This window comes from Mauremys reevesii, linkage group 18 (assembly GCF_016161935.1).
Source record: "Mauremys reevesii isolate NIE-2019 linkage group 18, ASM1616193v1, whole genome shotgun sequence".
Classification (NCBI taxonomy): domain Eukaryota; kingdom Metazoa; phylum Chordata; order Testudines; family Geoemydidae; genus Mauremys; species Mauremys reevesii.
Genome location: NC_052640.1, coordinates 25,233,594 through 25,248,167, shown reverse-complemented (window position 1 = coordinate 25,248,167; position 14,574 = coordinate 25,233,594). Strand labels below are relative to the sequence as shown.

The 14,574-nt window shown below is 45.3% G+C and overlaps 2 long non-coding RNA genes across 3 annotated transcripts in view; one reads left to right on the top strand and one right to left on the bottom strand.

Annotated features, from left to right (window-relative positions):
- Positions 1 to 3,013, top strand: part of LOC120386064 — a 30,908-nt gene extending 27,895 nt beyond the window's left edge. The window contains exon 5 of the long non-coding RNA XR_005589505.1: positions 1,811 to 3,013. This is a non-coding gene — a long non-coding RNA (uncharacterized LOC120386064). The remainder of the gene's footprint in view (positions 1 to 1,810) is intronic.
- The window catches only part of LOC120386063, a 177,787-nt gene that overhangs the window by 87,638 nt on the left and 75,575 nt on the right, over positions 1 to 14,574 (bottom strand). The window lies entirely within an intron of this gene.

Sequence of the window (14,574 nt, the reverse complement as noted above, 5' to 3'; positions counted from 1 at the left end):
CCTTTGGCTCTTTCAAAACTCCCAGCTTTAGGTGCCCAAATGTGGATTTACCCAGGTTTGAAGTGTTTGGCCACGGCCTTCAAGCTTGTCTTCAGCTGCAGCAAGCTCCCCATATTCTAACCCCTCTATCACCCAGTCACTAATTCACTGAGGAGGATCAAAGATCCAGACAGATATTTATTGGGAACCCAGTGGATGATGCTGCTGAATGATAAAATACTCTGCACTAACAAACCGCTTCCTCTGACTGCAGCCTGCTTATTTACAAAAAACGTTCGCAGGCACAGTCAGTAAATAGAGTGGCAAGAACTTGCCTGAATAAAAATATACAACTGCTGGAGACACCTATCTAAGGGAGAAACAATTAAGACTACTGATGTCTGGCCCCTTGCTCTTTCCTGGGAGTTGGGTGATTTTTCTCATCCCCTTTTCACTCTCTCCCCAACATAGAGGGAGATTTCTCTCTCCCTTCTAGGGACTTTCCTCCAAGCTACAAACACGCTCAATGCTCTCGCTGGACACGGCCCCTTGATTAGAGAGGATTAGGAGTCTCTCTCGCAGTACATATTGGCTATGTCTACATTGTAAACCCAGGTCTGTGGACCTAGTGTTTCCAAGCCCACGCTTGAGAGTCCACTCTGCATTGTAAATCTGGATCTCACAGCCGTGCTACCACGTCCATACTGCACTGCACAGGCCTTGTGCTGTGTCCACATTGCAAAGTGACAGGGCTTGGACCCAAGTCTCAGCGGGGTTTTAGGACCTGGGTTCTGAGCACTCGCTGACCCAAGTCAGACTGATTTGCGCATAGCTGGAAGGGAGACTTGGGCTCAAACCTGAGTCAGGGCCTGGGCTTTAGGTACGTCTGCACTGCAAATAAAAGACCCACAGCATGGCCATGGCTGACTTGGTCTTGCAGGACTTGGGCTGCAGGGCTAAAAATTGCCGTGTAGACATTCGGTCTTGGGCTGAGCACAGGCTCTGAAACCCAGCGACGGGAGAGGGTCTCAGAGCCCAGGCTCCAACCCAAGCCCAAAATGTATACACTGTAACCTGAGCCAATGGAGCCAGACTGAGACACGGGGCTGTGTAGAATAGCCTTAGTGTGCAGTGTAGCCATACCCAGAGACCTCATTACCATAGTACCTAGGCACCAATGACTCATTCTCATGATCTCCCAGTAGGAAAGCATTATTATGCCCATTTTACAGATTCTGTGCCTTAGTTTCCAGAAATTAAACACCCACAATCGCTATAGAAGCCATTGGCAGAGCCAGGAATTGAACCCACCTCTCCCTTCAGCATCCCAGACCAGTACCTTAACTACAAAACCATCCTTCCAGACCTCACAAAGCCTATACATATACCACTTCTGTGGGGTTCAAAAGGATGCAGGCAGCAGCCAGTAAAAGGCTCCTGCTGGCTCGGAGCCAGAACCCGTCTGGCACACTACATTCAAGGAGCAGGTTTCTGGTTTCAAAAGGAGCCGAGGTGAAGTTGCTTTCCATCAGTCACAGCCTTTTTAACAAAACGGAGAGATTTTTCTCTTACAAGTAAAGCCATAAATCAGGACATCTCCCGAGGTTCTTCCCCCCCCGTTTTGGGTTAGCGTGCCCTCCCTCTCCTTTCCATCCCTCCAGACCTGCTTCATAAACATTAGCTTTCAAGCATCTCTCCCCCAGAGGAAATATCATAAACATCATGTTAAATATTTAGAGCAGAAAACCACCTTGCTTTTCTAGCTACATAAAAACTACCTTGGGAGGGTGCATTTTTGGTTCTTATTTATTTATTTTCTTTCCTTTTGCAGATCACTTCAATAATCAAGGAGGTGTCAGTTGTCAGTCCCCTACCCACAGTGGTGTTAAATGCTCCCCCAACCCTGGCATAGGCAGCACCACTGCTCAGGAATGGCAATATGACAGCCGAAGAGCCTGGACCTAGCGGGGATGCTCTTGCTGGACCACGGAGGGCGGGAAATGCAGGTGCCCTGAACTGTGACAAAATATCCTGCTTAGTGTGGGATGTTTGCACACCAAGTATGATCAACATTCTACAGTTATAACACCTAAAAGGAGAATTAAGCTACAGAGAACTAAGGTCACTTTACTTCTGAATGAGGGCATCCACTCAGGAAATGAACGTGCTTTAACATCACATCTTTATTGAATTTATCTTATCTTCCCTGAGTATCTCCATATAGACAAACCCCCAAGCCTCATTGGTTGAGTGGCTGTATATAGGTCTAAGTATCCAACCAGCAACAAGATTGACTTGCGATAAAGGAAAAGGATTGGTGACTCTAGGCCTGATCCAAGACTCATTGAAGGCAATGGTGGTGTCAGCGGTGGGGAAGGGGTGTGTCTTTCCACTGACTTCCATGTGCACAAGATCAAACCCTATACGAACAACACTGCATGGGGTGTCATTCCCTACACTCTGATCTTTACACTGCTTTGAAAGCTCCACAATGTTTCACCAAATCATAAGGGCTAGAGATGAAGACTCATTAGATGATGGGTCCCAAGCTGTGTGACCCTGTTCCTGTGCATAATACATTGTCTGGTACTTTATGCAGTCTAATTGTAAAAGTCACAGCTGATGAGGCTTCTGTTACTTCCCTTGGGAGACTATTTCACAGTAAATTGACTGTTGGGAGGTTTTTCCATGATACTCAAATTGAATTTTCCGTTTCTTAATCCCAGCCCATTGCTCCTACCATTCCCTCTCTCTGTGTTTACACCCTTCAAATACTGCCACCGTATGTTCCCACTACCCATCACTACACTCCATGTCTTATCCAAACTGTATTTATTTAATGTTTACTCTTTCCTCATAAATCAGTGCTGCTCCCTAGTCATCGTGTTGCTCTTTTCTGAATTTCAAATTTTTGGTAACATCATGCCCAAAACTGAATGCAGTATTGCAGATATAATTCCCCCAAAGCCATAAAGGAAGGAAATATAAGATGTGATGCCTCTATTTATGCAGCCCCAAATTACTTTTCTTCTCCTTCTTCCATATTGTATTGCTAATTCATGCCTAATTTGCTTTCCACCATCACCCCTTCATCTTCCTGGTTGATAACTCACCCCTGTCCGAAGGGGCTAGGACAATGATTATGCAAACTTGACTCCAATAGATCAGTATTGGGGAGCAGTGAAAGGAAGCTATGGCTGGAGCTGGTCAGGAATTTTTCAACAAAATGTTTTCCCCCTCCCAGGAAAATGCTGATCTGGGGAATTTTTAGAACTCAAAATTCTCCCTGAACGAGGAAAATCATTTCCCATGCAATTCTCTCCTGTTTCTGTTAGCCAGGGCCCAAATTCTTGACTGTTTGTGTTTTAGGAGCCAGAAGTTGAGACAGAATATGCTGACTGACTCAACTGGTCATTCACTGGCTTCTGAGCATAACATGGTTAAACATTGCTGTGTGCTGGGAATAGGGAGTCCATTTCTGCCATCCCTGTTCACGTTGGGTAGTATCTTACTCAGAGTGGTCCTGTTTTCAAAGGAAGGTGTTACTCCGTAGGAGCTTGAATGGAAGCAACGAGTCCTGGGTAGGAGTAGAAATTGCAAGAAAGAATCAGGGATTTTGCTTAGAAGGTGCATCTTGTCTCCCTTTGCCTTTGAACCGGTTACTAACAAAAGCAGCTTTATACAATTATCCACCCTGCTAATGCCACAGAAGATCATATTGTCCTCTGACTCTCTAGAGTTATCTTCTAGATGGATCAGAAAGGTCAAAATGGACCCGCATGTGGACACATCTAGAGCAATATTGGAGAGAGCCATGTCAAGCCTTCCCCCAGGGGAGCCCAACAGCTTTTTCCTGGAAGGCATCCACCAAGACCTTAAAATGACATAAGGGTAGAGAACTGACTTCTTGTTCAGAGAAATTGAAGTTATCCTGAATTATGTATAAGGAGCCTAGATATTTTAGTGCAATATTAGAGAGACAGGAAGACAGATACTAAAAAATATTATAGGAAATTCTAGCTCCAAACCTGATAAAAAAATTTTTAAAAAAGCCACTTTCTGTTAAGAATGGCTGCTTTACTGATGTATTCTTCAAGGACTATATGAACATCATTGTCTTCTGGTCAGTTTAAGCAATGTACTAGATATGTGTCATTTTTAAAATGTGAAATCTTTGAAGCATTTCTGGATTGAGGTCATCTTGCCAATGTAACCTACCGTCCCTGTATGACGCTGCGTGGTCAATTACAGATGGTAAACCGCATGCTGGAAATCTACCAATCCTGGGTGCCCACAAAAGCCAAAAATTAAAAGGTAGTATCCTCAGTGGATGGCCAGCCACTCCTGAGACCCTGCCTTCCCCTGTGGGGTTTTCTTAAAGCTTTCAAATGCATGGCCAGCTACCTCTTGAGCAGAGCTGGCCAGTGATCTAGGAAACGCTTCAATTATAGATGAGCGCCAATAAACAGCCAGTGATTTGCTGGAAATTATGAGATGTAAATAATTGAGAAGCAGGGAGCTGGCCCAGAGGTACCCTTCTCTCTTGCTGATTCATCTTAATGCATTTCCTTGATGCAACTCCCTGCTGTGTACCTACTGCTGTAGGGAGCAGTGAGATAACACCCCTTGAAGAATATGCTGATCAGCGAGTATATATTGTTATAAATATAGGAACATCAGCCAAATAGAAAGGCAGAAGAGGGTGAAGAGGGTTAACTCACTGGGCCTGATTCTCATCTCACACCACTGTACATTGGTAGTAATTCCCCTTCAGTTGATGGGGTTACCCCAGTGTCAATAGGAAAAAAAAATTCGATCTGGGGAGAAGAGCTTGGACAGGCAACTGCTGATAGTTCTTGTGCCTTACTCAGTGAGGTCTTCAAACAGGAGGTTCTGATCTCTGTAATTCAAGGAGATTAGTCCTCAGTCATGTAATGGTCTGCTATCCAGACAGGGTCTTTCTGAGAGGGGAAAGGGTTAGCTTCAGAGGCCGGCCTTCCATCCTAGACAGACTTGTTCTAGGATAACAGTTTCACGGAGCATTTCAAGGGAGATGAGCCCCCAGGTGATGCAGACAATTCCAACTTGGAGCAACGGCTGCAGGGCACAGACTGCAGGACTGAATCCAAGGAGATGAGGCTGGAGCACTCAGTTACAGACAGTGAGGCCCAAGGGCAGCAGTTTTGGAGAGTGAAATGGTTTGCTTTCAGGCAATAAATCCCCTGTTTCTGGCTATTGGGGTCTGGGACAGTTCCAGAGAGAAAAGAAAAATCACAGGAAAACATTTGTGACATTCTCTGAAAAGTCTGTAATAAGAGAATATTACATTGGAGGCAATAAACCATTTCTCTGCCACAGGATTGGAAGTGATGCGAAACTCGAATAGAAGAAGCACAGACAAGAATATAGGAATTGTCATATTGGAGGAGACTCCAGGTCCAGCCTGTCTCTGACAGTGGCCAGTATTTTAGAGGATGATACAAGAAACACTGTAATGGACAATTATGGATAAACCTATCCACAGGGGAAGTTTCTTCCTAGCCTCCACCGTGCATCATGCCTTGAAGCATGAAGATGCATATCCCTTACACATGTTTATCCTGTTTAGCGTAACTGTGGATGTTCTCATTATCCATACAGAATTCCAATCCTACTAAGCAGTTGGCCTCAATAATAATGTATAGCAAAGTTTTCCACTGGCTAAATAATGCCCTGTATCAAAAAGTACTTCCTTATTGCCTTCATTTTTATTGAGTCGCCTTGCTCTTGCATTAAGCAAGAGTGCCTGAGTTACCTCCTCCACCCCATTCATCACCGTATGCACCCACATCACATCCAAGACAGCTAGGCTAATGCAGAAAACCTTTTGCAGTAGCTATTTGCTCATGTGTTAATGAATTCACTTTAAGTACAAAAGGGGGCACAAACATACTCAATGTCCAAGAGCATTAGTGCAATTGAATATAGAAGCATAAATACTTGTGGATGGTGAAATTCAGACCCCCTCTAACCACCACCCTCAGACCAACCCCAAGGCCTATATACATCTTCAGCCTCCAAAACAGGGTCTAAGTAGGACTTCCCTGCGGAACAGACTCTGCGCTGGTCTTTGGCCTAGGCTATAGGTGAATTTCAAACAACAAACAATGAAGATACCAAATATCTGTGCCAAGCAAAATTTTAAATATGCACCAGAAATCTGATAAGAGTTACACTCACACAGCTGGGGAACAGAAGCTATACCATGTAACTTGTAAAAAGAACCAGGAGTACTTGTGGCACCTTAGAGACTAAAATGTATTTGGGCATAAGCTTTTGTGGGCTAAAACCCACCTCATCGGATGCATGCAGTGGAAAATACGGTAGGAAGACACACACACACACACACACACACACACACACACACCAGAGAACATGAAAAAATGGATGTGTGACCAGTCACAACCAGGCAACACGGTTTGAATAGCATGCCACAGAATAAGCCAAATTCAAGTTCTGAACACCATAACATTGCAATCTGCCTGGAAACATCCCCTAGAGAATAGTAAGCAAGCAAGCAAACAGGTTAAATAGGGAGAATAGGTCTTTCACTACTACATATTCACTCGGCCCGAATTCCAGAGCATACCTCTCATCTGCCTAATCATGTCTATTCAGTGATTGACATTTATAGTGGCTTCCTTACACAATAGCAGCACACATTCTCTGTAGCATCTACCACTCCAATTTCCTGTGCCTTGCACCAGTACTTCATTCCTGTCCCCTGGGGATCATGAGATGTGTAGTTCAAGGTTTGTCATGCATGCCGCAAGAAGTTATAGCCACAGGGACACAAATAAAAGAACATTTATGGTATCCCTCCTGTAGGATTGGTCATATGCGAAGCTGGGTGACATTGTGTGTGTGAATACATTTTTGACTGAAAAATGTGGATTCAGTTCAATTTGTAAATTTGGGTCAATTTCAGTGAATTTTTTTGGTCAAAAGAAAGAAAGAAAGATGGAAAATGTTAAACTGTTCCAACATTTCAACTCGTCACTTCAGAAAGAGCTTTGGTTTTGAAATTTCTCTCAATTTTAATGAACTTTAAAAAAAAATCAGAAACAAAAAACAAAAAAAGCCCTACACCTTGAAAATGAAACATTGTTTGATCCCAAACTATTTTTCCCCCCAATTTTTTTGCTTCAGTTACGGAACTGAAGATCAGTTATTTGTACAGCTCTAGTCATGTGCTGCATTGTCCCAGCGATTCATAAGACAATCCTTCTTTTCTACATACAAATACACATAAAAATCTACACACAGATGCACAGACAGGCAGGCAGACAGCAAGCTCCTGGGGGCCGTGACCCTCTCTGTTATGTGTTTGTACAGTGCCTAACACAATGACCCGGGTACTCATCTATTACTGGGCTCCTAGGTCCTAATACAAGGCAAATAAACAAATCATACTAATGATGATCAATGGCATGGCATCGCTTATGGTGCCAATCAAAGATAGGGCTAGTCCCAGGTGGGATAAATCCATCTTTAAGCCATAATCAGGATTTTCCAACTGGGAAAAAAAACCAAACCACGATATATATTTGTCACACAGAGGCAGCATTATCTCCTGCTGCTTCCACATGCAAATTAGTGACGATTTGGCAGTAAACCTAGCTATGGGGAGAAATGGGAGGGGTGGGGGGAGAGAAAATAAGACGACCACAAGAAACAGAATATCCTCCTGGTCTAATGAGGTGGCTGAAGAAGGAAGCTTGCAGCTGGCAGTGTCTGAGGCCGGCATCAAGGGCAGGATGGGCTGATGAAGTCTGAGTAGATGCCACAGCTCGTAGCTTTTAAGATCCAAGTAAACAGCATAAAGGGACGTGGAACCAGGGCTCTGTATGCAGATTTTGCTCCATTACGTTTCCGAGCTGTTTTTCTTCTTTTCACTCCCAGCGATGGAAGACGCCAAAGCTGTTAAATATCAAGCATGCATAATGGGAACCCCAGAAGCTGGGGGAATGGCCAGGATTCAAGGATATGTCCAGAAAAGGGCAGGGTGAGGGAGGGAAGGGGGGGGGGAGAAACAAGCACAGGGAGGGAGGGACACAGAGGGGAAGAATCAGATCCATAGTTTTTCACCTACTCTCGGTTTTCTTAGGCCACAGTTTGGTGACATCAGAATTATGTATTGTGATTAAAGCAATGCCTAAGGACTGACCAAGAATGGGGCCCTATTGGGCCAGACACTGTACAGACACCTGCCCTTTGTTCTGTATGGGTTTCTTTGGTCTCCCTAACCCATGGGCTGCGTGTGAGTCAAGGGCCAAGAGATAAAGGGGACCCTTCTGTCATCAGCCTGCATTCTTCTACGGCACCCTGTAACAACACTATCTCCACCCACGGTGTTTTGGACCCTGATTTGTAGCACACCGTAGTGCATTTCTATAAGGAAGTTGCTCTCTGGGGGCCAGATTGTGTCATTAAAGAATAGGCTCATATTAGGAGCTGCATGAAGTCCATAACCCTAGGGGGAATGCACTAGCCAGTACGCCAGTTAGGAGAGTAGCAGTAGTGAGCACAATCATGTCCCAGGGTCAAAATGCCTCCCTGACCCTTTGGCTAGCAACCCAGGGGAGCACAAAGACTGCATTTGGGTCTGACGTCTTGTAGAAGACAGGTTCCTTATGCTTTCACCTTCTTACAAGGCCTCGAGCCCTGATTTCTAACTCCGTACTTATATGGCTCCTACCTGAGCATCTCATAAGCAATGTTTTTATCCTCACCGCACCCCTGTAGCAACCTGCATGGAACTTGGAAGGAAAGACATAGGCTGCAGGAGGGAAGAGTTTGGAGGTGACACCAGCAAGTCAGTCAGGGTGCACATGGCAATGAATGCTAAGCTGCAGTTGGAGCAGCTGTCAGTCAATAGTTGGTTTAATAAAGAGCTAGTTTAAATCGGGATGGAGTCCTCATGTTATTACTCAGCATGCAATACATGAAGCAGGCAGTACTAGGATCCTCATTTTACAGATGGGGAAACTGAGGCACGGGTTAAGTGACTGGCCCAAACTCATACAGGCAGTTTGAAGCAGAGCCAGGACTTTAGCCAGATCCTCTGCCTTTTTAGTATTGCTGACTCCAGATGTTCAAAAGTAGTGAGCTGGGCCCCCCAAAAATCATGAGATTAAAACAATATATTTTGGATTGAACGCTGCAACCAGGTCATGTTTTCAGCTTGTTACTGCAAATAGTAGAGCTAGAAACTTACTTTAAAGAAACCAAAACTGAGATTCTCACATAAATCACATTCATGACTCCAGAAGCTGGGGCTTTAAGAAATAAAAAGCACCACATATCATGAGACTCAAGGTAAAATGGAGAGAGTTGGCAGCGCTGTGCCTTAACCACAAGAACATCCTTTATTGCCAGGATGGAGGCTTCTTCTGAGGACTCAACATTCGTTCCCCCTAGTCCCAGTTTGCTTGTCTTCACATGGGAACTGTTAAGTAGAGAAGCAGGGGGAAAGAATGCTACTTTTATTCCACCAGCCACTCGGCTAAGATATACACCAGCAGATGCAGCTTCATTCAGAGGCATGGATAGTCTGACAGGGGATCTTCCCTCTCTCTGGCACCGCAGTACTCATTCCTGCTTAGATTAACACACTCGCCAGGATTAGCAGCAGGTGAATCCGAAATGAGATCTCCATCTGTTGGATTTCAACAGGGACCTTGTTAAACTAAATGCTATTTTTAGCTCTGGCAGTCGATGTCAAGTTTCAGACTGAGGGACAGACGGAAAAGTACTCTGAGAAAGTCCACTGGCTTCAGTAACAAATCGTGGGCCAGATCTTGAGGATCTTTATTCAATTCTTACTCAGAAAAATTACTGGTGGGATTTGCCTTTGCAAACAAAAAAGAAATGGAAGAAAGAAGGATAAGCCAATATTCCTTAATAGTGTCATTAGGAAATATGAGGAGTTGTGGTCTACAGAAATCTCAAGTTCATGATGCACACATAAGACAAGGGGTGATTTAAACTGTGAGAGCAAAGTGCAAAGTGAAGGGGGACTGATAATCCTTCTTGTGTTTAGCAACAAGGGAAGGAAGGATTTCTTTTTAAATAGCATGCCCTCCCTGGCTGACTTCCTGATCCCCCTCCCCCAGTCTAACACAAAAATATACAGGAAAAAGAAGATGATCCCCGCCCCCTTTTTTTTGATAAAATAATCCATTTTACTGCTTCAGACAAATCATTATTCATCTTGAACCTGTCTGTCTCTCCCACTGGGAGGTCCAGATTGATTTAACATCTAATCTGGTTTGTAGCTCCTGCCAGCCATGGCAGTCTAACATCTCCCTAACAGGAAGGTGGGGGAAATTCTGTGTGTAAGACCGAGAGAAGGAATAACCAAGAAGATGCGTTAGTTGAAAAACCACTTTCAAACCCTCCCAGCAGAACTAGCTTCCAAGCGGTGAGGGAAGAGACTCTGGCAGAACCAGATAAGAAAAGAAAGGGATGTGAGTCATAAAATAACACAGACTAGTTGGGTATGTCTGGAACATGTCTTGGGCATACGCTTGTCTTGGGCCTACATTGAATTTATGACACCGCACAAAGGTTTGAATAACTCTGAACTTAGTCAGAACTTAGTTTTTTTCCTTTGATTGGGTCCCACTGTTGCTCTTCACTCACTTGATCAGATTGGATGAGTTTTTATTTATTTTAAAAGGCTAATGTACTGAGTCAGCTGTTAAAATATCTCACGGCAAACCTTCTAAATCATGCCTTTCACAATGAATGTTTTGGTGGTGGTGAAAGACAACTGATTGACATCCCTGGAGTCACAGATCCTTGGTTAATTATCCCTTAGAAGAAATACATCTTGGGCAGCAACAGGACAGCCAGCTTCCTGGCAGTGTTGCCAACTCTCACAATCTTATTACAAATCTTGCATTAGGTGGCGTTTTGCTTAAAGCCCCAGCTCCTGGAATCACATGAATATGTGGGAACCTCATCTTTCTTATTTAAAGAAAAGGAAGTTTCTAGCCCTTATGGTTACAGAGAAAAGGTGAACTCTAAAAGCTCAGAAACCAGAAGGCAAATAAAACCCAAACATTGTTTGAAAAGCTCATGATATTTAAGCCAATCTCATGATTTTAGGGGCCTGACTAATGATTTTTAATCTTTAGGGTTGGCCACACTGAAAGACTGTAAACGTGCTTCAGGTATGACTGGGATGGACTATCTTTAGAGTAAATGGAGAGTTAGTTCTACAGGGACCCGTTGAAGTATCTGGCCCAGCCACTGTCAAAAAATAGGATACTGGGCTAGATAGACTATTGGTCTGACCCCGTACGACAGCTCCTATGTTCTTATGACCATACAGCAGCAAGCTGCTCTGCTGAGACCTCAAAGGAGTAGGCCAATGGTGGTGATGATGAGGATTTTGGCTCCTGTACAGCAAGGTACTTCAGGATGGTCCCGTCTTAAATCTCCTGAGGAGGCTCATTGACTTCAGTGAGGCTCCTCATCTTCTTAAATGTAGGCCCGTGCTTAAATACCTTGCTGAATAGGGGCCGTGGTGATATGCACACCTGTTTTCTAGGAACACCAGTGAGAGACAGTCAGTTGTTTGTATGTATGGTACCAGACAGCCACTCATGGCAATTCAGTACTCTTTCCCCCTTGTTCCATGGGGGAGGTAATTTGTGCACGCTAGTTCCCTGGCACAGTCTACATCAGCTGTGTTGGCCTTCGCACTGAGAACTAGGCAGAAACAGGCCTTCATCCATTCCCCATCCCTGCACATCCAACTGCAGTGGAGGATGACGAGTGGGCTAGCAATGGATCCTCTTCCACCCCACGCCTACCATCAATACAAAGAGCATGAGCAGGAGGTAAGGAACATTCTGATGCCCACTTATTTCCTGGTCAGGAGCACAGGCCAGCTCTCTATCTGGCTTAGGCATTTAGCTTCACTCAGGGCTTCCAGCCCCTCGGGGGTGGAGTCACTTAGACTGCAGCAGTGCCTCGGTACTTTGCATACATCAAAATAAAAGTAGGTGCCTGCTGCAAAGGGCTTCCAGCCAAATATAATCAACGTACACCAAGTCACTCCCTCTGCCCTTGCACAGCTCAACAGTACCTTGGGTTTAGGCGGGACCCAAACCCGTGGCAGGATCCTGCGATGCAGCTTTGTGGGAGGAAGGGCAGAGAATGATCTGCTCGATCTCTCCTCTGCAGCTCCTGCCGTCCTTGGAACCAAGTTGTGCAGCCAGGCAAGCGTCCTTCTTCTGGGGTCAGGGTACTGCTCCGAGATCTCCCTCAATAAAGAAATCTGGTGGCAATGATCCAATCCCCTGCACAGTTGTGTTGCTGCAGTGTCTGGGGTCATCTCTGCAAAGCAGCATCACATTTCCATTAGGAGGTAAGGTGCTATGGTACCCATCACTCAGAATTTCCTTACCTCACTGGGTCATGCCAATCATGCTCCAGCAAGAGGAGAGAGTGAGAGGCGGGGGGCGGGAGTGAGGGGACAGCATGGTTTGAGTGTGATGTGGACGTGTGTTGGTAAGTGTGATTATCTCTGTGAATGTGCTTGAGTGTGCATGGTGTGTGTCACAAGTGTGCGCTTGTGCAAGCACGCGTTTCAACATTTCAGAATGATTCTTCAAATCGGCAGGTTACAGATTATTCTCTCTGCCTCCTCGTCCTGACAGTCACCATTCATTTATCCATCTATCACCCTTATCACAGGAAGCTAAAATAGCAGAAGAGCACAGAAAGTAAGTGGGGAATGAGCAAGTGTCGTGGCACAAAATTGGTAGCCTGGAGCCAAAGCCGCTTCTCTCTCTCCCCTCGCTCTGATTTGTTTGTGCATCTCCAGGGCTTCTTTACCTCCCCCTCGCCCACCCTCCCTCCCCCGCCACCGCAAACATTGGAGAGAACGATAATGAAAGCTGGTGTCCGAGCCACCAGGCAACCCCATCACTGCAATCAGAACAGCGGTGCGAGATAGCGCCCTGCAGGCTCATCAAGCCATCCTGACGCTGGCCAGCCTCATGCACATGAAGATGCCAATCTCGCCTCTCCTCCATTGCTCCTCGGCAGCCCAGGCTCCTCAACCCCCCATCCCCCTTCGCAACCTCTCGCTGCGCAGCCCTCCATCAATGCACAGCACCATAGGAACGCCAGCCCGGGCCACATCTGAGCATCCATCTCTTAACGATTCTGATAGGAAATGCCCAGAAGGCTGAGTCTTTCCTAGAAAAGCAAGGGGAGGTCGGAAGGCATATGGTTGCTGTCCTCCAAGCTCCGGGTGACAAGGTCTGTGATGCTGCATCCTTCCCGGGTGGAAAGGGGAAAAAAAAATTGCCTGCTCGGGCTTTGCAAAATCACAAACTGCTCCCTGCAGCGGGTAGACCTCTCTGACCCCATGGCACACTGTCGGGTATGCATCATGCTGTGTCTGCACAGCTTAGGCTGTCAGGGGCTCCCCATTTTGTAGTCTTAAAAAGACCTCTAAACTACAATCTGAAATCTCTATTTTTAAGACAGTCGTGCCCTGTTAAATGAGCAACCATCCCACCGCCTCTCCTCCCCAACCTAGAATCACAAGTTTTTAGAGACAGTTGATACTAAAGATGAACTGCAGAGGGAGGAGAAAAAACACCCAGGATATCTGCATCTTCTTTTGTCATTGTGGCCAGCTGTTTCACATGATTCCATGCATGCATCTGACCGTTGCATAAAACCCTGATTGAAACAAGAGATCCCTCCTTAATGATCCCTGTGTCTCTAACCCTAACTGGATAGATTGTTCTTTATGGTAGGGTAGCATTGCATCTCAAGTCCCAGGGGATCTGTCTCTCTTTCCCCCCCCCCTCTCTCTCTCTCACGCACACGGATTTCCTCTGCACTGCTGCAAAAAAATGGGAGTTATCACATACCATGGTTGTTGCTACGCTATTAGAAAGTGTTTGAAGAGCATTTTGAAAATGTGAAGACAGTACTAATTCTGGGGATTTTTATGTATATGGGTGGGACTTTCAAAAGGGTTTAAGTGACATAAGCATTCAGGTCCCACTGACTTTCAAAGCTTTTGAAAATTCCTTCTAATTCCTATTGGACACTGGAGTTTCTAACGCAACAATAAGATTTCGGGCCTGGGTCCTCCACTCATTTATACCTATTTCCACAGTGGCAGGTAATAGGATTATTACAAAGATAAGTAACCACAAGTTTGGAAGGGATAATGTAAACCCAACCTCTGAGGGGATCAGAAGAAGTTTCTCTGGACAGATTATTCCATAAGGCCAGAATTTTCAAAAGGGCTCAGCACCACCATTAGGACCAGATTTTCAGAAGCGTTCTGCATGCTGGGCACACATGGGTGCTGAGACTGAAAATCGGTCCCTAAATCATCCACTTCAGGGTTTCTTGCATCTCTGGATGAAGTATCTAGTACTGGCCACTGCTGGAGACAAGATTCTGGACTAAACAGACCATTGGGCTGATCCCATCTGGCAATACCCGTGTTCCTGTGTGTAAGTCAGAAATAGCTCTGCCGAAGTCAGAATTATATAGGTATAAAACTGGTGTAAA